This window comes from Candoia aspera, chromosome 3, assembly GCF_035149785.1.
Source record: "Candoia aspera isolate rCanAsp1 chromosome 3, rCanAsp1.hap2, whole genome shotgun sequence".
Taxonomy (NCBI): Eukaryota; Metazoa; Chordata; class Lepidosauria; order Squamata; family Boidae; genus Candoia; species Candoia aspera.
The window spans coordinates 68506173-68532701 of record NC_086155.1 but is presented as its reverse complement, the minus strand read 5'-3'; the positions used below and the strand labels follow the sequence as shown (position 1 = coordinate 68532701).

General features: G+C 36.8%; 2 protein-coding genes across 6 annotated transcripts in view; one reads left to right on the top strand and one right to left on the bottom strand.

The window, feature by feature from the left end:
- The window catches only part of NFIA (nuclear factor I A), a 327174-nt gene that overhangs the window by 191167 nt on the left and 109478 nt on the right, over positions 1–26529 (bottom strand). The window contains exons 3-5 of one of the 5 annotated variants that reach the window (XR_010067582.1): positions 24130–24235; positions 23763–23842; positions 23520–23540 (exon numbers count right to left, since the gene is read on the bottom strand). The exons of 3 other annotated variants lie outside the window; for them this stretch is intronic. The gene's annotated coding sequence lies outside the window, so the exon portion shown is untranslated. Of the gene's footprint in view, positions 1–22690; positions 23541–23762; positions 23843–24129; positions 24236–26529 lie in introns of those variants that run through there. One more of the 5 variants, XR_010067583.1, reaches the window with a different exon arrangement.
- Positions 1–26529, top strand: part of TM2D1 (TM2 domain containing 1) — a 310656-nt gene that overhangs the window by 276666 nt on the left and 7461 nt on the right. The gene's annotated exons all lie outside the window — the stretch shown is intronic.

The following is a 26529-nucleotide window of genomic DNA, read 5'->3' as shown; positions in this document are numbered from 1 at the left end:
GCAAGAAAAGGCTCCTCAGAATGAAAAGCTGACTTGGGAGCAAGATTTGGCAATAATATCATCCCCTGACCAGTTTAAATCAGATCAATATCAGCTGGTGAAGGCTCTAAGGTAGCGCTATAAAATTTTTCATTTGGGATATGCTGCTGGAATAACATATTGGTTTGGTTTGCCTATTAAGGCTTTATACTTAATTGCTGAACTTTGCTTCTTTAACCATGGCTTGGAATGGTTTGCCTGACCATTTTGCTGTTACTAATCTCTACCAGCTCTTGTTTACATCACTGCTATGGGTTCTTTTAGCTAATGTTTGCCTTTGTTTTGGTGTTAGCTGGCTTGAATAAGGTGAAGAAAAGGATGGGCAAGTACACTGTTCATGTGAAATACAAAACCTTCCTGTTTTTCTGGCCATGTAACTGCAGCAGAAAGATATAATAAGGGGATGGAAAGAAACTGAGTGAAACAGAACTTGAATGCTAATAAAATGTCTGAATAGCCAGCCCCCTTTTCTACTAAAGTTTCATAGGATGTAACAATATTAAGGAACAAGAATGCCATGAAATTCAGCTTTGGAAATGAAAAATGGGAGAGATTTGGGGTTTTATTTTTCCTACGACAAGTTTTAGATTTGTCTCTTGTGGCATTAGCTCCAAGCCCTGTGCTTTATAAATGGATGCTGTGGGCTTTATTTGAAGGGAAACACACTGGACCACAGCTGATGCTGAGAAGATGGCTTAAAACCAAGAATCAATGATAACTTTACTGTATTTTGTCCATTTATGCTTGCAGAAATAAAGCCAGAGTTCTGAAATGAAGAATGCATTTCTGATTAATAGAAGCAGGATGTTTCTAATAAATGAAAAAGCCAATCTTTTTGGAGCAAATCAAGATTTGAAAAATAAGGATCAAGAATACCAGGAAGTTCATTGGTTTGAAGTTTTCCAGGAAGAATCCATATTGCATGTGTGCTTCTATTTCACATCTATTTACTTCCATTTTCTTATTGCAGGTGTGCCATAATTTTACATCTCTGATAAGGGGGCAATAAAGATAACATGACTCATGAAAAATAATATATGTAATATAAATTGCAGAAAGTAACAGAAGTCTAGTGATGTCACTGCAATGTTTTCCACTGCAAGCAAACTTTAAAGTAGTGTTTGTCAACCTAGGCAACTTTAAGACATGTGGACTTTAACTCTAAGAATTCCCCAGCCAGCTAGGGAACTCTGGGAGTTGAAGTCCACATGTCTTAAAGTTGCCAAGGTTGACAAACACTACTTTAGAGGAATCACCTGGAAATGGCACACATGTAAAGAGCTAACTACTTTCTCTCATTAGAGGAAGGGTAGAGTCACCTTCCCCAATGTGGTGCCCATCGTATGAATTCTGAAAAATATTGTTTAGCATACCTGAAGGAATTGAACATGTTATCTTATTATGATGATTCCTCTGCCATTAAATTTAACAGTGGAAAATCCTATTATGGATTTACTAACAGCATATATGGCTTCACACACGTTAATTCCAAATTTTGGCTTAATATGTAAGAGTCACGTGATTACTTTCTTGTACTTTAAATATAAAGAACACACCAGGGTTAGTTTGAGAGTCCAACCACCATGTGAAATTATCTTTTCCATACTATCCTGTACTTTAAGTATGTTGAAAGGTATAATCCTTCCTGGTACCTTTTAAACCTAGAAATATTCTGAAAAATATTATCTAAAAGACATATGCATAGATTTATATTAAGATACAGACATTATCATATTTAATAATAAAATCTATTAAAAATTAGTACAGATTTCTTTCCTAGTGATTTGAGTACCATACTGAAACACATCCAGATGGTACACCAATCTGTGTTTAGAAATCTAATAAAAATATGAGAACATACCCCAACTAGACTTAGAATATCAACTGATACTATAAAAAACAAATACTGAAAAGGGTAAATTCAGTACATCTTTAATTTATTGGTACCCTCAATTTCAAATACAAACCAAAGATTGATAATCTGATGGATTTTCATGGAGTAATAACTAGTTAATTCACAACTAAGAAGCATGTGCAAATGGAATCCTAAATACCAAATTCAACACTAAAATTAACAATGGTTGCAGCTTGAGTGTTTACAATCCTAACATCTCTGGTTGGAGACTAGGCTAAAAAATGCTTTCTGCAAGAACAGAAACACTGCCTTATTGGAGTTCTGATTGTATGTTTGAAAGGATATTCAGCTAAAATACTCTGCAGACATTACAGTAAAGCAGAATAAATGAAAAATTGTAATCTCTTGCACTATTATACTTTTAACTTTTCCATGAGCTGACTGAATGGCACAGTGGTACTAACACATTCTAAAATTGTCTTTACCCAAATAGTGCTTTAAAACCATTCAAACTTTCTTCAATACTGTGTATTAAATGTTCCTATGAATGGGACTACCAGGGAACCTTAACTTTGAAAAAACTATTTTCTTCCTCTTTGCAGAATATGTTCCATTTTGGTTGTAAAATAATTTAATTTTATATAATATGGGTGTTTACTATTTAATGGTCAGATATTGATATTTTAAGTGAAGACACATAAAAGCTGAAGAAAAATGTGCATTGTAGTAGTAATAATAATAATAATAATGGGTGATGATGAAATTTGAAATATAAATAAATGAATGAATAAATTTCATACTCAGAATACAGATAATGCATATATAATACTAAACATCACACACCTAAGTGTAAAGGAACTTGGCTATTCCATTTCCTTCCCCTGTCCACATTCCACACTACCATGAGGAATAAGCTAGATTTCTATTTTGTTAATTCCTGGGTTATAATCAGATATGAAACAGGAGTGTTGCATTTGGTTTGCAAGCGTTCCATTTAGCAATTGATTACTGTTTACTTTAAATCCCTGTTTCTAGTTCACATGTACTAAACAGCCAGAGATTAAGCAAATTGAAATTATATTCTGTGTTATTCCTGCCTGTTGTATGGGCAGGAACGGAGGAGACTATGAGCCAAGGTTTTGCTTAGTCTGCCCTCTGCCTATGCATGTAAGGGTAAACATTGGTTTACTATGCATGTAAAATCTCACACCATTTTCTAGTTGATTCATTTTCACAAAGGAGATGAAGATTTCCTAGCCTTGCTCATGGCCCTGAAAATGTTAAGGGCCAGCCCACCATTAAAAAGAGTGAGCCGACTGCCCCAGGCAGCAGGTTGTCAGTGATATAGTGGGGAAACAAATTATTGGTTCTTTAATTGATTACTGTACATTTCTTTATTTTGCCTTGGGTGCCAAATTACTTGGGTACTGTGCATCTTCTCAGGAAGGCATCATTTGCTGTTCTGCCTCAGGCAGCAAACTGTCTTTTCTTCGACCTCCAAAAATTGGAAAGGATTGTTGAAAAATTCTGCAGAGTTTATATTCACCTTAAGTGAAACTATAATTAAGAAAACGCTTTGGGCTGAACTTAGATACTAGAGTAGAAAAGCAGTTTGAAACTAGCCCTTAAGTCTTTCCCAATTTCCCTGCTCCAAATTCTGAATTTAGATTCTTATTCTTATTTACATTTATTATGACTGCCCACTCCAAAAGACTCTGGAGTGGGTAATCATACCAATAGAAGAGAATATCTGTAGCTCAGGGTTGAACTGTGGAATCCTTGGTGCTCTCTGAGCTTAGTTGTTTTGCTGCCTGACTAGGCAACATCTTCAGTGCTAGAAGGGAGCGGGGAGGAGCTGTGTAAGAACATTATTCAGAGGAGCACAAATGCACTGCAGCAACCCAGAACACCAGAAAAAGGAAACAAACTGCCTATACATCTTCCAACAAAATGGATACCCACACAACTGTATCAAAAAGTGCCTGACCTCAACCCACTACAGCACAACCAACACAAACTATGAAAAGGATAACACCACCGTACATCAAAAACATCTCAGAAACAACCAACAGTCTATTACAACCACATGGCACCACCGTAGCACACAAACCAACTAAAGCTCTCCAAAACATCTTAAGGAAACCAAAAGGTCCAGCAGAAAAAACAGGAGTCATCTACAACATGCAGTATAAGGACTGTAACAGTCACTATGTAGGACAGATAGGCAGAAGACTAGCATAGCGATCCATGAACACCAACTAGCAGTCAGAAGACACAATGAAAACTCAATCTCAGAACACATGGACAGACTCAACCATAGTTTCAACTGAGAAACTGAGCATCCTAGACCAAGCTAAATCCAAAAATGCCAGAGAATTCCTGGAAGCTTGGCATGCAGGCAAGGCAGCCATCAATAGGTACACAGACATAAACAACATTTACATACCATTCAAAAGAGACAATAAAAAAGCTAAAAAGGAAACAAAAAGACCAGAACACCTCCTTACCAGCAATCAACACCCAGATAAGCAAAGATTAACACCAGATGAACAATCAAGCAGTAAACAATACCCTAATCAAGGAACTCCCAAATCAGGCAAACAATTAAGCAGTAAACAACAGCCTAATCAAGGAACTACCAAGGAGAGAACAGCACCCCCACCAACATTGTCAGGGCAAGCTACTGTATATATAAACAGAGAGCAAAGCCCACTCCCTTCTAGCACTGAAGATGTTGCCTAGTTGGGCAATGAAACATCTGCAAGCAAACAACCAAGCTCAGAACCAAGGGCTATGCTCTGGGCAGTTTACAACATCAGAATATACAATCGACACAGTTAAAAACTTGATAACAAAACAAAACTGTATATTTTTAACAGATGAGTCTTGAGTCATCTGTAAAATGGGAATTTATTATGTTTGACTGCTTTAGGAATGAACAAAGATCTATCTATCTATCTATCTATCTATCTATCTATCTATCTATCTATCTATCTATCTAGTACTGGAGAATGGGGAATGAGGTCCAAATTATAACAAAATAATGCTCATTTTCTCCAGTGAGGATCAGATTAAAAGGTTTCCACCATCCAAAATATAGCATTAGTAATCAACCACTTGTGTTTTGTGTTCAGATGAATTGTCTCTATTATCCTAAAAGTAGCTGCTGTTTATCTGTTCAGTTTCAGTTTTTTTTTAATGACCTCCTGAAGCTTCCTACTCTGGTGTTCCAAGTCAAAGGGAAATCCCTGTGGCACTCAGCCACTGTCTCTCTGGCTTGAAAACACAAGGAATCGAGGCCAGGAGGAAGAGCCCTCTGCTTTGGCATTCCTGGACTGATAGAACAGTCCCTTGAGGCTACCGGCAGGCACAGCAGATGAGGTCACCACTCTCTGCCCAACAGAACAGAAAGTGCACATTGAAGCTTCCTGCGTAGCAAGTAGAGAACAGATAGTATTCTTTTATTCTTTACGAAGTAAAAGATTTAACCCTAAGTGAAAGCAAATTAAAGATGCAGGCAAACAAACACATACACTATAAACATTATAGGATGCTATGGGAACTAATAATTGGTGAGCTCTAATCTGGTAATACAGAAATTCATCATGGCAAAGAAGAATTTGCCATAAAAGCCATGAACAACTTTTAACTAAAATGATAAAAGACCACAATTCAGCTTTCGGAAACTGGTCACAAAATGACTCCCATTGCCAGCCAAATATTAGGCATGACACACAATGGGATATAAGGATTTGGGTGGATTAGGAAAAAAAATCGGTTAAAGTTATGAAATATTTACATTTTCCACCAAACACAATCTCCACAAGTAATGTCTGGCACAAATACAGTTAACATCCAGGAAGATAAACTTGGCACGTAGCAGGGGGTTAACGCTTAACACGTCCATCTTTGTGCATAAATGAACTTTAAAAATATTTTATTTAGCATAAAATGGCTGGGGATTATGGAAGCTGGACTTTAACAAATCCTGATTAGAAAAGGCTACCTTATCGTATACTATATGCTTGCTTGCTTTTAATATAAATGGGACAGCTGCAATTGTTAAGTCAAGAAAAAACAACTCGAAATTTTATGCCTAACTTCAATGAAGTAGGCTTCTTCTGTGTTCCTGTTGGTACCCAAATACATGTTACAACTTCTTCTCTTCCACCCTTGCACAAATATATAGCATATATTTTCAACAAGGTAGTGCAAATCACAATGTGCCTGAACACTAACTGTAACAAAATTTTAAAACATACTTCATAATCCTTGGTCAAACAAGGCCCATAGTTTTAAATTATTTATATCTTTATTTCCCACTAGTGAGTGACTTGTAATCACATAATTCAAATTCTTCAAAGAAATAATCCTGTAAGCATTTTGTGATTACAAGTCACTCACTAGAGGGATTTACAGATAGCAGATGAACAATTCCTTAACATCTGTTCTTCGCAACACTTTGCCAATTGTCTTGGAAGAGTCACAGATGTACAAAGGACAAAAGGGCAAAATAAGCCATTACATGAACAGATAGAAGCTGCTGCTGGAGTGTGAACACTTCCCAAACCAAAACCACATCACTGTTTGTACAGTACAGACTAAGAGTTCATGTAAGGTCAAATTTTATTCTCCTCTTATGGCCTTGAATTGTTAACCCTAACAATTCTGAGCCAATACTTAGCTAAAGACAGGCAGTCAGAAACCCATTAGTATCTGAAGACAAGGAGGCACATCTCTTTTTGTGGCTTCAGTGGAACTGTTTGAGGGTGTAAAGGGCTGACCTCTTCCCTAACTGTACAATCTGAATGGAGCAGAAGGATGAATTTACTGCAGAAATAACAAGATTCTTGAGTATTGTACAACTGCTTGATAGGGGGGAAAAAGCAATGTTAGAAAAGTCCCATTGTGATAGGAGTTTAGTCACATGGCTCTGGCCATCTTCATACGTCTTCATTCATAATGTTCTTTATTTCTATTCCATCCACTTATCTCCAGCTCTCTTTTCTTTCTTCCCTCACTAGTGCTGCAGACTAACTACCACAGACTTAATAAGGGATTAGCAGCGGATATCTCTGCACCCTGTTTTTGATTATGGAAAATCTACACAGTGAAATGGTGAATGAAAAGCACACTCTCACTTCTACTCTCTCTCTCTTTTGCACCAGGGTTGTAGATTAGATTGGGAGATTACAAATAAAAAAATCCTGGAAGACGGCCATGGCAAGCAATGTCTACTGATGAACTGATAGATAGATAGATTGATTGATTATGTGCTATGAAGCTGGTGTCAACTCTTAGCAACCATGCAGATTTTCTCCAAAAGAATCTGGACAGGCCTGGTCCTTCAGATACTGTTGCCAAAAATGTACACAGAAACATGTATGAAGTAATCAGAATTAGCTATATTTGAAAAACTCACTCATTAATGCATGTAGAACACTTGTGCTGAACTGCACCACATACATACAGTGAGCACATCGTGACCACAAAGCTCTGAGCTCTAAGGAGTGTGGTGCATCTTCATTTTTTGGGGTGTGTTTAAGAGAAAGTGGCAGTCAAAAGCAACACTGACATCAGGAAATAAATCAAAATTGTAATAAAACAACAAGAGCAGGTACACATGGGTCCTCTACTATATAAACAGAAATAGGAAGTATTATTATGAGAAAGGAGTTAAGAAAGTGGGAAGGATTGGAACACATATTTTGCTACATGAATGTTCATCTGACTCTGGGCTACCAGATTTGGGCTGCAAAAATCCAGATAACCACTAGATGGTACCAAAGAGATAGAAAAACTCCACATTTTACATGTGGACAGCAATGGTGTACTGCCCATGGAGTCTCCCCATGCAGTTAAGAATCCTGATTTTTCTAATGGAGAGATCCTCTTCTAGAGACTCTGATTCTTTACACACGGATTGTGATAGAAGAGAGCAAGGCTACCAGGCTTATCTCATTCCCTGCCAAAATAATGCTGTAGCATCTTCTCCCCTTTTGCCTCTGTTCCATCTGTTTGTTCTCATTATGCGCAGCAAGTTCTCTGTTCTTCCCATCCTCCCATTATCTTTCAGTATCAGTCACCTTATTGACTGAAGTCTCAGAGAATAAACTTTCCTATTTCAAATGAAATAATTTGAAGAAAAAAACCTTTATCTCCCTTCATCAGGTATGTATGGCATATCCTCAGGAAGTGAATTTTCATGCTCCTTACAGGTTCAAGAGAAAAATTCACATACAAAAATATATGAAGATACCTTTTTTTGTTAGCCATTAAGTTTAAGGATATAACAGGTTTTACAGAGAGTCCTACTAATTACTTCAAGATATGTAGTTTATTTTGTTTATTGGATTTATGCCCCGCTATATTCAATAGACTCTTGGGGGCTATACGGTGCATGATTTTTCTAATACTCATCCATTTTTCCCCCTTTTTCAGCCCTATGGAACTTGCAATGGAATACTAGGTTATAGACTCCAAACACAGCACACGTAACTTTATCACATTTATTCTATTGAGCTTGCCATATAGTTTATTCATCAGGATACCCAGGAAGCAGCTAAAATAATGATTTGCAATGAACTCAGAAACATACTATGAAAGAAATATGCACACATAGCAAACTTTGTTTGGCAAAATACAAAGTATGAGTTCCTAGACTAACATTTTAGAATTACCCCTTCAGCTTGCATTCTGGGTATTATATATGAATTGCTTTATTTCTCTAATCTTCTTGCTGGGGAAGATTTTAACTTTCATCAGACCTAAGTGTTATTTCAGAGTAAGGAAAGTCCTCTGTAAAGATGAAAAGCAGTGCTGGACTAGATGCAACAATACACAGAGGTTTGCCTATAAGATTTCCAAAGATCTCGCAACTGAAACAACTATAGCCTAAAACTTCCTAGAGAAATATTTCATTTTTTTCTTCCCCAGAAACCTTTGAATGAATACCAGCTATTTCAATTATATTTCATGGCAGAACCATTTTTACAAACGTGGGTTTTTTTAAATAATATATATATATATATTATAATACTCCTATTATGAATCAAGCACTTAACTGATGCAGAAAGCAGAGATGGCTACTTCAGAAGACTATCAGCAATAGACTAGAGCTATTGAGAACATAAAAATGGAGCCACTTTACAGAAGCATCCCAGGAGAAAAATATTGCATTAATATTACATCACAGCAAAAATTGAAAAAATTAGGCAACTGAGTTCCACGCAACACAAAAAAGATAAGGGGAAAAATGTGTGCATAAATTATGATATTCAACTAAATCAAGTCATCAAGCCAAACATAAACAGGGCATATACATTTAATTGTATCTACATTTGTATCTACATTACTACAGTATGTATTTAATCAGAAATTAAAACTCACTGAGTTCATGTTAATGCAGATAGACATGATGCCTTTTTAGATGTATTGTAGAGCCTTTAATATGAAGAAAGTTTTCTTTAAATGGAAAGGTGTGTGTGTGTGGGTGGGTGCACGCCTTTGAGTCAGGGTTAACTCCTGGCGACTGCCTGGACAAGTCCCTGCAGTTATCTCAGCACATTTTTTCAGAAGTGGTTTGCCACTGCCTCCTTCCCAGGGCTGAGAGACAGTGACTGGCCCAAAGTCACCCAGCTGGTTTTGTGCCTAAGGTAATCTCCTGGTTTCTAGCCTGGTGCGTTCACCACTACACCAAACTGTCTCTCAAATGGAAAAATACTGGTAGGTAATACGCTTCAAAAAATTACAATATGCCATCTTCCTTCCCTGAACATTCAGTGTGACCTTTGCTTATCTCTACTTTATTTTACAGAATAATTGGAAAAGGAGAATAACAGAAGCAAAAATATTGTTTATGTATATATAGCTATGCAAGCAGCCCCATATAATTTTAATGAAAAAAAGAGGGGAATCAATACTCTCAGCTCTACCCATTATCGTGAATTAATAACAACTTTTACTTACATCTGAGTGGGGCTGGGGGGGAACATATATTCATGGACCAAATTCTTAAATCATGGAACATTTGAAACTTTCAACTAATTCTATACTCCCTAAAATATTTAGAGCCTACATTTCTTGAACTGTGTTCTACCATGCCACAGCACAAGCCTATTTTGAAACTGAGGGAACCTCTAAAAATTGCTTGCAATGTGTACATTGATCTATTTTTCAAAAGGGGAAAGAAAAGAAAAATTCTGGTGGCCACGCTAAAACACTTAAGGATGCTGGAAGTAGCTATTTGGATCCCAGCCACCAACTGCAGTGGATCTGAATCAACAATAAGAAACCTCATAGATCTATTTTGCCACCTCAGCATCAATATATGCATAGAGAAAAGCCACATAAAATGGAAAACAACCTCAAATGCAATAAAATGTACTGGCCTTTAGTTGTCTGTGTGTGTGTGTGTGTAAATATCAAATTAAGAGCAGAAAATGTGAATCTAACAGCGTCTGCATTAAGAACTACACATTTATTTCTTATGTTCCTACTTTGTTATTAATAGATGTACTACAAATAAGCTAGCCCTGCAATGGATATCATTGGTTATCTGTGACAAGGTTTTTAATACTGCAGGACAAATCAATACCAATGCAAATTAAGCAATGTTGTGTCAGGCTTGATTTCTCAGGGAAGTCAATGAGGCAACCTCCATTTCTTACAGCCAAAGTTTGGCTCTGCAATACAGGTACCAAAAATAGTACTGGAATTATCACTAGTTTTAATGGAATCATTTTACAGTAATCTGACTGCATTATCCCAAAAATCGTGCCATAAAAATCAACCAATAAATAAGCAAATTACTTTAGTCTGTTCCTATTGTTCTGTGAATATTTTTCTTGTTTGTATAAGAGGAGTCATTTGCTTTCCAACTCACTCTGTTATTTGTTTTTTTAAGTTATCCATAATTTTTATTTCACACCTCAAGCTATATGCTTGTACCAAAGTTAATGGGAATAGAACCATCGATTTCAATGGAGCCAGAATTCCTGCCATAGAAACTCAATGGAGCCCTCTAAAAGCACAGGTTAAGAGAAGGTTATTCTGTATTGGATTATGTATATAAATCTTTTATACCACTTTAGTATGTGTACAAGCCTATGCTCTATTTTCTTATTAAGTCTGATCTAATATTACAATATCAACACAGCTACTCCTACACTGAAAGCAGGTATTTTTATTTGGGTTTTGCGTCTGATTGAACTCTGTAGCCTAATTCAGGTATTATTTACACTCACACACATTCAACACACAACCAGAAATATGGAACAAAATTGTTTATTCTGTCCATATGAGTCACCACTGCTGTTCCCACTGAAGACAAAAGCTTTTTCTGAAGTGAAGCAAAGTGCCTATCTATGCACATCTATGCAGAGACAGTGAGGAACAGCTTCTATCATAGCTGCACAGAACAGAGTACTAAGACTGCTAATCAGCATGAAAAATTAAAAGGTTCCTTCTTGATCCTGGTGTCAGGGTATTTTAGTTTTCACAAGGACTAACTAGATGCCCAAGATCAACTAAAAAGGAACGTACGTGGAGGGATAGGAGTCAGTTTTGCCCCAAAGACCTCAGTAGCTGCTACCCCTTGTCAAAAACCATGAAGCAATAGCCATCAAGATTTTGGAAACTGTATTTCACCACCTAATTTTCCACAGAATAGGATAGCACAGATACTAGGCGTTTCTTTTTGCATTTATTATAAAGTGGTTCTCACCCAAAATTGAATTTTAAAAATCTGGCTGTGAAAACTTCTGTTATAATCCACCAGGCACTTAGTTTCTTTTCACAATCTGCTGCATATGGGCCTCAGCATAATCACTGAATAAACCCATATGTAACCTCACTGTGGATTTACTTCTGGACAAATCTAGAAAATCTGCTACATACCATATTGGAATAGAATATCTCATTTTCAGTTCTGGAAACTGAAGGTTCACCTGGTGATAAGATAAAAAAATTTCCCAGAGCAGCCTTCCTTGTTTCTGCTTAATCCAAAATAAGATTGCTGTTTGCAAAGGCTATTTCAATTTAACCATGAAATTGTACCATTAATATTAGGGGAAGCTGGTTTTGATTATTGTAGCCAGGATATTTACTATGGAAATACTAACTTGGACAGCGAATTTATATTTATTTTGTCGTTCTGTTTGAATGGTTGTGGATTACTGGTGAAAGCAGTTAACAGCAGAGAGACTGAAAAAGCAATCCCCACAGCTCTATATCTGAAAATGGTTCGCTGTAAGAGGTTCAGTTCAACTGGTTTGAAAGTGAACAGATTCTAAGAGGAAATTAAAAGCCTGTTTTCCTCTCCTAATCAAGAACTCATATGCAGATAAACTTTTTTCCCCCATTTTGTCTCTCTCACCAACATCAAGGCCAATAGAAGCCCGATAAATGGCTCTGAAACAGAATGCCTGGTAAAAAATGTTGCTATAGCATCTATAATTACACTCTCAATGATACTGCCCAGGCAGACACATGTCTGTAGGGATGAATGGGATTGGCAGGGAAGAGACTTTTTGCTGCACAATGGGTTAAGATCCATTTGTGTGGCTGGCAGAATTGATGTGATTATTTTTTTTAAAAAAATCAGGGTGGCATATGCTGTTGACATATGGCTACGCACTGCCATCTGGGTTCAGAAGGAGATTTGGGTTCCCAAGCTGTTGCCGAGCAAAGCCAAGAACATTGCTAGGTGCTAGGTCAGACTGGTTTGCGAAGGTTCTGCCAAAGAGAAAAAACCTCTGGTTGTATTATTGCCTTCACCATAGCAGGCTCCCTACCTGCCCTATACAGTGAAGGTATGTGCAAGAAAAAATGAATAGAACCACCAAAATATCTATCTTTCAGTATTATCTGTATATTCAGTATGTAAGTGTACAGATACACACAGTTACTGTACATTATACAGAACAGAATACTATCTACCGCAAGAGACGAAGAAAAAAAATAAGGATGTATGTCTAAATATAATTTTAGCCTCTATCTGCAAACAGCTATAACGGGAGAAAACAAGATTAAGGCAATCTGCATTGAAGAATTTATAATCTGTATTTCTTCTATTAACTAAAGGATGGAAACATAAGAAGAAAATACTCTGACCTTCCCAAAATATACTGTATATTTTTTTTTCAAAACTACACACCGAAAACAAAATGAATGCATTTCAGAATTTAACAATTTCGTTTCTACTGTTAAATGCTATGATGTTTCTGCAAAAATAACTATTTCTCAACTGAGAAATATGAAAATCAGTGCCAACTGTCAGATATTTGGGTAATGTTAATAATATCGAATCAAATCGAATTATCCATTCAGTCGTATCTGACCCTTGGTGATTCCATAAGCCAGCTCTCTCCATGATTCATAATAAATTCATAAATGTTCATAATAAAATATCAACAAATAAAATCAATTACAAAGTTGATATAAAAATTTCCAGCTACTAATTGTATTTTAATTTTAAACTGAACCTTTATTTTTAAGAAAACAAGAAAGAACCAATTATAATCTCTCATCCTCCTGGAAGTCTGCAGTAGCTAGAATGTTTAGTTCTGATTACTTCATCTTTAGTTGTTTAGAATGTATGAGGTAAGAAGACAGAATGCTGTGAAAACACGGTGTTACCAGGCATAGGGAGAAAAAACAAACTGATTTCTTTAAATTTTAAAAACCAAAAGGTATTAAGGAAATGTTCTTATTCTATTACTCACAGTACTCTATTTCTTACCTACTGATAGTTTTCACATAAAGGTGGATTTATAAAACCTAACTTTGCATATATCAGTGGATTAAATTTAGGCACGTTTTTTTATCAACTTCAGAAAAGTTTGGAATAATTATTCAATTTCATTAACTCTTCTCTCATCTTAAATTTTCTGCCAACCTTGGAGACAAATTGCAAGAAAAGCATTTACATTTCTGCTTTAACATATCAGGGCAAAGGAAAGAAGAATTAAGGCATTTAGATACCCTCTACACTGGCAGGTTTTAAAGAGTTCTGAATTCAAATGCCAATTTTAATCTGCTCCCAAGTGTCAGTTGATTAATTACACTATTGTAGTCCTAATAAAAATGTTTTTAAATATACTTTGTTACAATAACTACCAAAATAGAAAATTCTAAGACCAAGAATGCAATTAACAGCTGATATATTTATTATCTTCTATACAAGGGATCTTGTTTAACTTTTTAAGTTGCAGTGAATGATTTACTATGTAAAATAGATTTCACCTATTTTCTTCTATTGGACATGTAAAATAAATGGATTTAAATAATATTTTATTTTGTTGCAAGTTAATTTTTGGAAAGCCACAGAACAAATTGGAGTTTAGCTTCAGTTATTCAGACTTCATAAGCCACTGCTGCAAGCTGAGAAATAAAAATATTACAGTTTTATGCTCAATAATTACAAACCCATTAAGTTGGGCTGATAGCAAATACAGATTTGGTGCACACACTCCCTAAATAAATTTCCACTTACATATGCATCTATAAAAATCTGCAAATACATCTCCATTACATATTCAATTAAATGAGATAGAGATCACCATTGCCAGGACAACTAAATAATAAATATGCTTTTCAATCACATTGATGCAAGAATCCAAGAAGATAAATACATATTTATTCCATTAAGATAACACAATATGAAACAGAACCTACGTCCCTGACACATAAACATTTCATGATCATTTTCTATGAAAAAATATTCGTCACAAAAAGGTAAAATCCGTATTACTACCATCTACAAAGACTTTTGTTACTTATTTTAATTATTGTAGCATACTTACAGAGTTTCCGAGCCAGTTTACAGAGAGTAAAAATATAGCAATTATATCAGGATTACTGAGGTTCCTCTCACAGTGACTATATGTTCAGATAATTAAAATCAAGCATCAAGAGCTCTGTTTTTATATTTCAGATCATGATCACAGATTAAGAAGCAAGCCACATTTTGGGTAAAGCTATTTGAATAGAATTTTTGGATACACTCTGGAAAACAGCAGAGTCTAGTTATGTTTTGACACTAACTTGTACAGCCCTTCCCATGTTGCTTATAATAAAACAACACTCTCAACTATAACATAGGGGAAATCAAAACCTTGTGGACCTAAATACTTCCTTGTTTATTGCACAGTGGATGCCTTAATCATATTGACCCACCAGGCTGAAATAGGTCAGAACAGCTGATATTTTATGAAAACATACATCTCAGAGTAGGTGGTTTACATAAATAAAAGAATCCCCTCAAAATCTATTATTATTCCCCAGGAGTCTCTAACAAATACAATCAAAGCCCCTAAGTATCACTTACTAAAACACAGACAAATAATCTCTTTCCCAAGATATCCGCATAGCTTCTCATGCACGTCTGCCTACCTTCTTATCACCTCCTTTCCTTTTCTTTTTTTTTCTCCCCCTATTCCTTTCTCCTCCCTCCTACAGCTATTACTTAACCTTCAGGTACTCATTTAAACAACCCACCAACCAGCAATAATGATCACATATAGTTACTTGATTGCTAAGTAATCACCTTGCCTGCTGTGTTAATGTCAGTTGTCTTTTGCTTATGTACATGACATTGCTTTATCCTTCCCGTACGTTAAATGTGAATTACTGTTTGTTTGGTATCAGCTATTCTTAACTGCACCTGGGCTCATTTTCAACCCTTAAAATAAAACAAAATTACTAAGGCATGCACATACACTGAAGGATAATAAAGATCTACTCTCCTCCTTCTATCACAACTGTGTGAGCTATAGGGTGATAATACATACTGATACCCAAGTCCTATCTCTTTCTCTAATAGCCAGTACTATCAACAATCTTAAAGTTAAATTATTTTACAGGTTCCTTTAGTCTCAATCTAATGAATCTTTAGTAAGTTAGAGGTACCAGCTAATGTTCCTAAACAAGTCAGTAGGGCTTATGAATATATATAAGCCCGAATACCAACCCCCACTCTGAGATATGTCTGGCCCCCACCCTGGCCGTGTTCAAAAGAGCTCTCAGAACTCGGCTCTTTCTCCAGGTCCTGGGTTAAAATCAGTGATGGGTTCTGCAAATCTGGTTGTCTTTGAATGGTTACTTTTCTTATGGCATTTGAGTGTGCTTTTTCTGTTTGTTTGTTTGTTTGTTGGGGGGGGTTAATCTTGTAAACCACCCAGTAAGCCACAAAGGACCTGCAAACTCTAATAATAAAAGTTAAGGAGCAAAGCGAGAAATGGGACTAAAATTAAATATAAAAACGACCAAACTAATGACAACAGATAGAACAACCAGCCTTAGAACTGCCAATGAAGATATCAAACTGGTGGATAACTCCTGCCTTTTAGGATCAACCATCAACACTAAAGGAACAACCTGCTTTTTGTAAACCACCCTGAGTCCCTCCATGTGGGGGGAGATTGGCGGTGTGATAAAATTCAGTAAATCAACCAACCAACCAACCAACCAACCAACCAACCAGCAGTTGAGAAACACTCCGCAGACTAGCCCTTGGTAAAGCAGTCATGAAGGCCTTCGGAAAGTTATTCAAAATGTTGTGATGTGACTACACATACATACTACAGTCAGAACAGTGGAAGCTATGATATTCCCTGTGACACTTATAGAAGCAAAAGTTGGACTTTGAAGAAGCAGAATAGGAAGAGTTTGAATTTTGGTGTTGGAGAAGGCTCCTGAGAATACCATGGACAGCCAAGAAAACAAACCAATGGCTCATTAAACAAATCAACCCAGAGTTCTCATTCGAGGCATAAATGACCAGGCTCAAATTATCCTACTTTGGACACATTATGCAAAGACCTAGCTCTCTGAAGAAGGCTCTAATGATGGGAAAGGTAGAAGGAAAGAGAAGAAGAGGACAGCAAGCAGCAAGGTGTATGAAATCAGTCATAATGGCATTGAGTGCACCGTTGGAAGACCTGAAGTACCAGGTTAGGGACAGATCATCCTGAAGAAAATCTATCTATGTGGTCACTAGGAGTTGAAAATGACTTGATGGCACATAATCAATCAAATCAATCAAGCCATACAGAGTTATCGTGTGAGGTAAGTGGTTAAACAAACAAATGTATTTTACTGTTGTTTTTACTGTATGCTGCCATATCAGATGGGCATCCTGATAAGTTTCTAAAATAAATAAAATATACTGATAAAAAGGATAGAAATAATGGAGGGTGAAAGAGCAGTACCTGCAGAAAATCATAAGAGACAAATATGGCTAAATATTCTCAATTCTATTACCATATGTACTGATAGGTAATCTAGTCCTAAAGCAAAGGTTTGTACGTATTTCCAGTTTGTCAGATTCTACTTGTTTTGGAGGATTCACTATCCTCCATAATATCTGTCACACACACTATGAAATTACTTTTCAACCAAGGCAAAGAAAACAATACATTATCAATTTTAAAAGTAAAGAAAAAAGAAAAAAAAAAGATTCATCTACAGGCAGCCTAATTTTTGGATCAGAATCTATCTGTTTCATAATTAAAGGAGCATCACCGTCCTTTAGTTAAGTCAGCAACTTAAAAAATGTATTGTTACCAGAGATGTGGTTTTTCCAGAAAAAAAATAAAAATATTTCTAATGAAAGTAAAATTACAGTTAGCATGTTCATCTCAATGCTTATTTGTCTCACTCTTCTGCCACTTTTCAAGTTGACTCTCCTTTCTCCTCCCTTCCAGCACTGGAACTAATCAAGAGAGTCTTTGAATACTTGCTTCTCGACTTTTTAGAATAATCACCTCAAAAATTGCCTTACATAACTTTGAAACTGCCAAATTTGCTGGAAGTAGAACAAATTTCTCAAAAAAAAAAAAAAAAGATCCTTGGAAAAATGTCCAGTCCACAAATCAAAGTCCAGTTGAACACCCTTAACATACATACCCCATGATCATTAAAGGATCTGCATGTCACAAAACACAAGTTGGTTTACCACTTATATTTTCTGCAACCATGCCTTTTTCTTAACGGGCTACTAACAGCGGAGTCTGTGAAGGAAGGACACAAGGGGACAAATGACAAGTATGTATGTGATGACATCATCATACAACATTTGTAACTAACAGATGTCATGGCATAACTACATAAACACACTGTTGGTATGACGTCAAAATGATTTCTAATGGATGCTACTGTCTATCAAATTCCAATTCCAATGTTAAGTGATTGGACAAGATGCCCCATGTCTAACCATTTTGTGAGCTATAATAAGTCATTGTTTCTCTTTGTGGGCATATCTATTAAGGTATTTGTCCCAGTTCACACACCTGCCTTTACGCAGTTTGGGCCAATATGAGATAAATAATTCAGACTCAGCAATAAAATAGATTTGGTTTGACAGATTTTTAAAAAAAACTATTTAAGCTGATTTTCAAAATAAATTCTACAAGGAATAGAGTTTTCTAGAAGTGGGAGTATTATTAGGCATCTATGAGGTGTAAAAGTAGACTTATACCTTAGACTTACTGTATATAGCAATGCTATACTACTTTGCCTTATTTCTCTGCCATATTTTATGTTTAAAAACTATATCAAAAACTCTGACTTTAAGAAACCAGCAGTAATATTTAAACTAAAAGGGGAAATGTGCAGAATCACTAAGATTAAGAAAAAAGAATGTAACTTAAAATGTCCCCAAAGGATTATGGTTCCAGAATTATACAGAACAAGTAATTAAGGGAAAATGAGAAATGGTATTACAATTAAGCTACAGATAACAGAGCTGTACTATGACAACTTGCAAACTTTCACTATTCCATTTAAATTGAGAGAGAAGAATATTAGGGCACTCTATTATAATATAACAAGGATCTGTATACATGAAGACAACCAACTTCGTATTTTATTTTATTATACATACATACATTCTAAGATACTACCTTAATTGTATTCTTTAATACAATATTTTTAGAGTTTTCTCCGAAGAGTAAAGGATACAATGTGGTATCCTGGCTGACACTGTAAATGTGTGTTAAACTAATTTCTACTGAGATTTGGAGGAAAATCTCATACCTTTATGTTCTATTAAAAGGATTGAATTACTGTATTGAAGAACAAAGTACAAAACAGACTTTCATTGATTTCAAGTGACTTTATCTTAATTTCACTTGACAAGATATCAAATGGCTTTGCATATATACCAAATGTTTTCTACTTTTAGAAGCATTATCACAATTTTGGTACCCAAATAAATTGTGCAAAACCCTCTTTATTTCAGCAGCATTAGTTGTCTTGATAGTGGAGCCTGACGGCTATATACTACATGGGCAAATTCACATATAGAACAGGCTGCCTGATTCAGAGTTATCTCTCAACATGTGAACAACACCTGTCTGGGGCTACCCCTTTCTACCACCAATCTATGAAGAGAGCTCAAACAGAAAAGCTTCCGAATGTGATAAGCAGGAGCTACATCATCCTCCAGTTCAGCCACTAATAAGCTTGAATACATGTGAGAAAAAGTCTGTGAATGTACCAATTTTTTATACCTTTGGCTCTATCAAGCTCCTTGCTAAACAAAAAACCTCCCTGGGATGGCAATGAACAGATGCAGCAGTGGCAAAAAATATAATCTGCCATTCTCTCCCATATATAATACTATAGATACAAAAAATGTTACAAAAGCTAAGTTTGATAAAACTCATAGCAAGCCTTCTGCCATCAGTGCCTTGTCTTCCATTTCATTACACTACTTCCAATATTGAAAAGAAGTTGTTAGGAGTGATTGTTTTGGCAGTGCAGGTGATCACTAGATCCCAGATACTGACAAGGAACTGAACGTATCACCATCCATGAGCTACCAGGAAACTATTCAGTTAGACTGGTTTTTACAGGCAGATCAAACACGTCCCCCAGAATTGCAGCTATTGGTTCTCATTGGTCCAAGCTTAATCAAACAGCAGCCATAAGAAATGAATTAATTCAATATGTATCACTCACAGATCTCTTTGTTTGTCCAAACAAAAAAAGTATCTTTTCCATTATGTGTGAGTCTAAATATCACTTGTGGTGAATCAATTATTATGATGGCAGCCACATACTGCTCCTGTCAAGATACCATTATCATAGGTATTAACATCTAAGAAAGGATCCTCCAAATACTCTCTGCCAAAAAGCAATAGTGGGAGAGTGGCATGTTCATGAGCACCCAAGAACATCTGGTTGACCACTGTGAGACACAAACTGCTGGACTAGTATGGGTCTTCATCTGATCTAGCAGGGCAGTTCTTCTGGTTCTTATGACTAACAGAGACCGTGCAATCTGTAAACTTAAAACAATGCAAGGACAAAGTTTAGCAACAGAATTTCTGCCCTATACCTATAATCTCAAAATAAGATAACAGGTATTCAAACCCAGTGTACTCATCAACATGAGAAAGCAATTTCTTTCCCCTTGTCCACTGGGAGTTGGTATTGCAGCTTCCCCAGTTACTGGGAGGATACAACTGAGAGAGATAAAACATTTTCAACCCTAAGTCTGGATGATTTTCAGACATTTTCAACCATAAATTGAACATTTTTGAACATTCAAACATTTTCAACCCTAAGCCCTAGATTACTAATGTTAAACTAGTATGAGAACAGAGCAGAAAAACAGATGGAAGAACATCTAGCTTCTGTAGACAATTGCCACCTAAACTGAGACATTAAAAATTCACTGCATACATCTTTTTCTCCTCACAAATGTTCTAAATGAGAACCTCCAAATATCCCTAGACAAGTCCCAATACATTTCTATACTTGTAGCCACCAGCTTACTATAATGCCTCAAACACCCACTGTGTCACTTTACAGTTACACGCAAATTTTTATCTCTAAGAATGGTATATGCAGTCCACATTCCCTTAGGGCAAACAGATACAGATGTGACCATACATCATGCCCCAAATACAGGGTTTTACATGTGTTTGTTTGTATCTCACATATCTCATATGCTGGCGCCCAAGGATAAACAGTATCCCTATTCATCAAAAAAAACACATCAATAACAGCAGAGTTCATCTACCCACCTGACCCAAATGCTTGGGGAAACACCCAGGTCTTCAATGCCTTGTAAAAGACTAACCAGGTTGGGGCCATTTGAATCTCCAGGGGGATGCTGTTCCACAGGGCAGGCACTGCCTCTGAGAAGTTACAATGCCAGTGTCCAACAAGATGGCACTGTTTAATAGAAGGGACCTGGACCATGCCAACCCTATCATCTGTGGCACGAGCATAAACAATGACAGACAAGCGAGCCTGCAAGCAGCCTGGCTCTTTGTCAGCCTTGTGAGGTAGTCCAGGCAAAAAGCACACCCAGATGAACTAGTTTTATTTTATTGTAAGGTTACGTTAACAGAATCTTGCACATCTGAAAGTACATTTCTCCCCCATCATCTTTACAGCCCAAAAAACTTGGGATGGTCCCTTCTGAGATGTTTGTCATGTTCACATTCCTGCTTCAGGGTAAGCTGCCTATCTGACTGTTGCCCTGGCTGCAGCTCTTCCCCATCTCCCAAGGTCATTCCCACATACTGTTACACCCCATGCTATAGAGAGCTTTACAGTTGATGGCCAACACCTTGAATTGCACCTGATAGCCTACTGGAAGCCAGTACGGCTCATGAAGCGGTGTTACATGGGCATAATGAGGAATGCCAAAAATTGCCCACATCACCCCATTATGGACCAGTTGCAGCTTCTGAGTGCTTTTCTCCTATATATGTTCCCATATACAGTGCATTTCAGTGTATATCATGTATGGTGTGGTGTAAATGTAAATGCAAACATTTAGGCACTCCTGGCCAAATTTTTTGTTTCATGAGTAGAAGCTGAGATAATCTTCACATGGTTCAGAGTTAAACACATAGCCTTTCTACAAATCTAAATATAGACTATTTATGTGTAATCATTTAGAGAAATAAGGAAACAATGAATACGTCTGGTGCAAAAGTGTAGACACCCATTCAATCAATACTATGTAACACATTCTTTGGAGGAAATAACAGCTTCTAAATATTTCCTGTAATTCTTTTTTTTCCCCTACTCCTCCTTGCAGAACTTTTCTAGTTCAGAAACATCCATTAAGTATCCTTGGATAATACTGTATGGTTGAGATCTTCACACAGACTGTCAATAATATTCAAATCTCTATAAATGTAAATGGAAGGAATTCAAGTGGGTTTATTAGATCAAGTTTACAATAGAGAGGTTGTTATTTTTGGTAACCTTTAATGGACTTTTGCTGATTATGATGGATGATGAGTTTTTAAAGATTTGTTTATAGAGAATGAGGTGAGATATGGGATGAAGAGACTGTTGTATTTTAAGAGATATGATAAGTTGTTAAAGTTGTTTATACTTGCTGGGACAAAAAGGGAAGTTACTTATTTGCTTTCTCTTTTTAATTTTTTATTTGCACTTTTTCTTTTTTTTACACTTCCTATTTGTTTTATCTGTACAATGTAATCTTTAATCAAATAATTATAAATAATAGCATTCAACTCTGAGGACTGAGGACATTTCAAAACTTTTATCTGTAATTTGCAAGCAACTGCATACAGACAGTAAGTATACATTTAAATTTCAAAAAGGGTTTTGTGTTTAATTTTACGTAACATACAGTAGGTTATGTTAGCTTCTTTTCACTTCAGCATTGATACATAGAAATGCCTGAATTTTTGCATGCACATGAGTATTCATGACAGCGTAAGACCAAAATTCACTCTGTTTTAGGCCAAAATATAAATGGCTCATAACCCTGTCAATAACCTGAAGATACCTACTCATACTTTTTCAGATGTGGCTTCTACTGCACTTTTAGACCTATACAGCTGTCCCTAGAGGTGTCACAGTTCAAAAGGCTGAGACCTTCTCCCCAATTAATATCTTTATTCTTATTCTGGTAAAGTCTATCACACTTTTCATACTAGTAGTTATGACAATACTGAGGGGAAAAAATAATTCTTGCTCAGCCTTTAGTGTTTCAGTGCCACATCTTTTCATGCTGCTGTTTTCCTACACCATGGAACATGATTGCCCGCTAAGTGCTGTCAGTCTTACCCATTCCTCTGCTACCTTGTATATACACTTGGCTTATTATCCCAAGTAGTGAAGAGAGACACAGAACTGATCTACTAAGGTCTTGAGGCCCGCAATATCTTCCTTCTCTTTTTGGTGTTTCTCAGGCAGTTACTCCTGCTAGAACATGTTAGAGGACCCCAGCCTCTGTCCAGATATATATGCCATATCCCCCCAAAACCTGTAGTGAATAACTGGAAGGGAGGCAACAGCTAACTCTCATGATGATAGAGTAAAATATAGTTTTTTATTGAACAGCATTGGTTAAGTTGGAAAATCCTGACAGCCTTATATAAGAAAAGAGCTGTAGCTCTAAAACCACCTGTACGACCAGCAGAAAAACAACAGCTGCAGCACTTCTTATCATTCCATGTTCAGTAAGTTGCTCAACTTGTATAATAGTCTGGAATTCAAGCACTGGACTTTTGAAAGGACAAAGTGGGAAGCAGCCTCAAAGGAGAATTATTCCACTGCTGGTTTTTGCTTGAGGTTTGTCCTCAGAGCTTCCTTACACTACAGGGGTAGTGAACATCCTTGCCTCTTCATTTGCTGCTCGCCAGGTTACCTGCAGAGAAAGGATACATATTAAGTAGTAATGAGCAATGGATGTAGTAGATTTTGTGTTCAGATGGAATTGAAGTAGGTAGACAAGAGGTTCAGAGAAGCCATTACTCTTCCAGTTCTCATTACTCAGTGTCATCTCCCCTTCTGTCCTCTCCTTTCAATGTCCACATTTGATGGCTCTTCTATAGGTAACAGATAATGTAGCGATTAAGGCAGTACTCACCTATCTATGTTGAGAGCGGTAGTGGATTTCTGATGGCAATGACTATTTTTTTTTCTGCTCAGTGTGTCAGATTTCTGATTCTGCAAAGAAAATAAGTTCATAAGTAGCTCGCAGTTGTAAAAGTCTGGAATGTCTGATGCTCACCCATATACCTGACTTTAAATCCCACTGCCCTCACTAATATTCTCTGAAGTTTACTTATACTTGGGGCTTTGGGGCCACTAGGACCCTTCTTTCTGCACAAGGGACTTGTTCTATGTCCCGTTTGTAAAACGTTGGTACTGTTTGTTTAGCTACTATTGTCTCTTCTCATTAATACCCTGAGGCAGTCTTTCATTTCTTGACATTCCCCCAGTCACTGGCTTACCTCTGTGGGAAACTTTATCAATGGCAGCCCCAGTTGCAGGATTGAAGTTGAAATTCCAGTTCTGTCCTTTTATCTGGAGTCCTGAGGCAGAGTACCTCTAAGAGTTCTGAGAAATCAAGTATTAAAATTATGTCCTCCCTAGGCCTTGGCTGTTTCAGCCAAATACTTTACCAAATGTTCTCAATTACTGAAGTTCCCACTTATGAATGCCAAGTTCTGTAGGAGAGTATTGCAATCTTGCCCCCTGATGTATAAGATTTATGTACACTAGCTAGGTCTATTACACTGTTGTTGAATTGTGTGATTGCACACTAGACCTATCCTCCATTCTAGTTCTGAGGGTAAAGGAGAAACATGCCTGGGTTTACCCATTGGTTCAAAAAATTATTTTGTCCTGGAGGCAGTGATAATTTCTGAGCAAAATGGCCATTCATTCCTGGCCAGTAGCACTAATGTCAGTTATGTCAGCATGACAGTAACACAGATTGACCTCAATGACATACAGTAATACCAGATTCTGCTGCTGGTTCATATAACTTACTTTGACGGTTTCCCTAACTAGCAGATCTAACTTAAGGACAGTTTGATTTTAGCTGCTGTGTCAAGAATATAACAACACACATGCTTTAGCATTCAGTTCTTACCTTTTTTCACTGATAACTTTGATTTTAAGAGTTTAAAACTTATTTTTTAGCATTAAAGTTAAGATTTTGGGTTTGTGGGCTCTTAAGAAATAAAAAAGTTGTGTTGTTTTAAATGTTTCCATACAATTCAGAACTCTGGATTGGAAAGCATTGGGTTAACATGAATAATACAGTGCAAGTTTGGGAGGAAAAAATCCTCACAAAAGTAATTTTAATCCATTCTTCCTCCCTCCCTCTCTCCAGCCCTCCTGTTTTATGTTTGAAACTGTATGATTGTATTCATTCAATACATTACAGTTCTATTTCCTCCCTTATTCTTCTGAAATAACATTTTTAAAGTGCCATTTTGAGCTTCTGTTATAAAAAAAGAAAGAAGCACTGGTGTTCAGTTCTTGTGAGCCTTTGCTCATTTTGAGTCCTGTTCCTATTACACAATAATGTGTTATTTTGTTGAATTCTGGCATCTATCTCACTCGTCTGGTCAAGTGCCAAAAATTTAGAGTGTGTCAGTCCACCAGTTCCTCTGCAGAGAAGCTCTCTTCTCGCCCAGCGAGTGTTCTGTGCTTTTGGATTGAAGCCAGGAGGGGAAATCCATTTTCCATAAAGAATGCACACGGCTCAAGTGCTTGAAGATTTTTTTTTAAAACCTACTAAAATAACTTTGTGGACAAACGCCAGCTTGCAAGACACATTCGGCAGAGAACATTTGGCATCAAAAACAAGGTAAAGTAATCTGTCGAGGTAACAAAGTTTTTAGAAACAAGGAAATGACTGTAAGTGCATTCGTGGCATGTCACATGATTTGGCACAGACTGTATGATTGGCCGGTACTGAAGTAAATACAGCCGCCATGTAAGGAGTCTGAAAGCTTCGCCTTTGCTGAATTCTTAAAATGGCGGACTTACTGCGCTCCATGAGAAGCAAAATGAGAGCCAGTCTCAGATTTTTCTCCCCCTCTTTCTGCCTCTCTGAAGTTTTTATAAACCTTACAGATTTGAGTAGAAACAGATTTCTCACAACTTGCTCTGCTTCTCAGTTTCACAGTTCAGCATACACTCAGGCTCTGTCAAAAGCTTGACAGCGTTCCAGGGAAAATATTAACTGTAAACTTTCCAACAGGAATTAAAGGAACAGAGCTCACATCAGGATGCTCCTCTTTTAAAAATATATCTAAGCCTGATGTTTAAACAAATTTGTGAAGTTTATGTTACAAGATATACAGTTGACACTGAAATAGATTCAAATGGGGCTCCATTTCACCACGTCATGAATGCCATTAAAAAAGGACACACATCCTTTTTGGTGGAAGAGCCTTACTGCTCTCCCCCTTTCTTGCAGGCCTGACCAGTTGAACACTGCATGCTCTGATGTATAAATATTTGCCTCTGGCTAAAGTTCAAGCAGCCCAGTGTGGCTGCCAGACACAACAGAAAACCAACTTCCAAGGGAAAGTGTTTACTGCAGCATTGGCCAAAGAAGCCAGCGCCAGCAAACTATCAAGTCTGATTGGCCCACGCCTGCAACAGCTTATCATAAAGCACCTGGCTAGATGCCACCAGTGTGTTCCCACCCCTTTTATTAATGGCTGATTTATCTAACACAGCTTTTCCATGGTTAATATGTTTATAGCTAGGGCCAATTCATTTACACGTCATGTCAGTTTGAGAAGGGAGGATGAGTCACATTAAAACAGCTGTCCCATATTTTTACTTTCAGTACAGATTTTGAGCTTAACCCTCTGTTTATATAAAAAAGT